Source organism: Branchiostoma floridae, chromosome 2 (assembly GCF_000003815.2).
Source record: "Branchiostoma floridae strain S238N-H82 chromosome 2, Bfl_VNyyK, whole genome shotgun sequence".
Lineage (NCBI taxonomy): Eukaryota > Metazoa > Chordata > Leptocardii > Amphioxiformes > Branchiostomatidae > Branchiostoma > Branchiostoma floridae.
Genome location: NC_049980.1, coordinates 32,114,906 through 32,116,745, shown reverse-complemented (window position 1 = coordinate 32,116,745; position 1,840 = coordinate 32,114,906). Strand labels below are relative to the sequence as shown.

The 1,840-nt window shown below is 40.1% G+C and overlaps 1 long non-coding RNA gene across 1 annotated transcript in view; it reads left to right on the top strand.

The window, feature by feature from the left end:
• LOC118410628 overlaps positions 1-1,840 on the top strand; it is a 5,092-nt gene that overhangs the window by 1,832 nt on the left and 1,420 nt on the right. The window lies entirely within an intron of this gene.

Sequence of the window (1,840 nt, the reverse complement as noted above, 5' to 3'; positions counted from 1 at the left end):
TTTTTGGAATGGAATTGAAGTTTAAGCAGGAGTTTGTCGAATCATTATGTACTTTGGCCCATGATTATTCTGGACCTGCGTGGTATTGCATGTTATTTTGTTTTCACCGAAATTTACTGTAAATGCATGTAAGTTCGCTGGGATTTAATTTCATGTTAGCCGGAAAGTGGAGTGTTCTTGGTGGTTTTGAGTTCGCGATAGTGCCATACATTCTGGTCACAAAACCGTCAAATACTGTAATGAAAAATGTTCGCGGTGGGTTTGAGTTCGTGGTAAGACTGCCTCGCCAAAGCAGCAAACTTTTCTGCTGTCTGTAATATTTCCGTAAACACCCCTACTTTTTTAGGAATGTGGAACAGTCGTTGACTTTTGTAGATCTGTGGTGCCTGAAATTTCTGCAAGCAGATGTTTATCTAGCAACTTACAGCTGATTGTGAGATATAATGACATGCCAAGCAGCTGTTCAAGGTGCAGGTCAGTTAGGGCTGCCCATTGTAAGACTGCCTCGCCAAAACAGCAAACTTTTCTGCTGTCTGTAATATTTCCGTAAACACCCCTACTTTTTTAGGAATGTGGAACAGTCGTTGACTTTTGTAGATCTGTGGTGCCTGAAATTTCTGCAAGCAGATGTTTATCTAGCAACTTACAGCTGATTGTGAGATATAATGACATGCCAAGCAGCTGTTCAAGGTGCAGGTCAGTTAGGGCTGCCCATTGGAAAGCATGTTATAACTTATGATATACTGAATGAAGGCTTAAAAAAGCACTGACCCATTTTTCAAATTCAGTCTTAAAAATTCTTCTCCACCAGAAAGTTACTTTGGTCTAGAAAAGCATGTTCTATGAAAGAAACCTTGCCTTTGACCCCTGTTCCCTCCTGATATGACCCGTAGCACCCTATGACTAAAACCTGTCCTGACACCAGCTAAAGTGCTGAACTGAACAAATTTTGACCCAAGCTTAGAAAGCTTAGAGTTAGACCCTACCTGTCCCTTCTAACTCAAAAAGTCTCCAGATCGGGCAAAAATTTTCATGGAAAAGAAGGTTTTCAAGGATTTTAGGTCACACCCAAACCGTATTCCCATTTTGTGCTCTGTAAGTTAAGAGTGGTGTCAGGTAGAATTGTAGCAGGGTGAGAATGCCCAAGCAATCTCCTAGCTGGAAGGAAAGACTCAAATCATTTAATCTTGGAGAAACATAGCTGCTGCTCTTGAAACATAGTGATTGTGTTGCATAATTTGTCCAGAAACTTCAGATGCATAAATTTTATCAGTGTCACACTGAAAAGGGACCAGGTCATGTCTGAAAAAGTTGATTTCAACTCCTTCCAATTAATCCTACAAAGGTAGTCTAGGGAAATTTCAAAATGTGATAGTGTTCGAATTTTCTTACAACAAAGTCTATGATGTTTCCCTATGTATTCAAACAATGAACATGTACTTACTCCCGCTCGAACCAATCCGTAAAGGCTCCTCCAATGCACTTGGTCCACCATGGCCCTTTGTAGCTCTTTGGCCCTTTGTAGCTTGTATCATGCAGACTTGTGTCACTACGTAGGTTGTCTACGTTAAGTAGGTCACCCTGGGTCTTACCCTACCTTTTTTTCCTTTAGTAGTAGGCTCACAGAGTACAAGATGGGGTGCAAGGATTTTGGGTGTGTACATGTATTGTAATTATATTGAATAAAGCAAAGTGGGGTGTTTTCATAAGGCACAGAAATAGTATAAGAAGTAAGTGCAAAAGTAATTTATGCAACTCTATTTCTATATATCTTGGCTAAAGATTGCCAGTTATGCTATATGGGTAAGTTCATCTGAAAAGTCAGCATGCTCTAGTATGT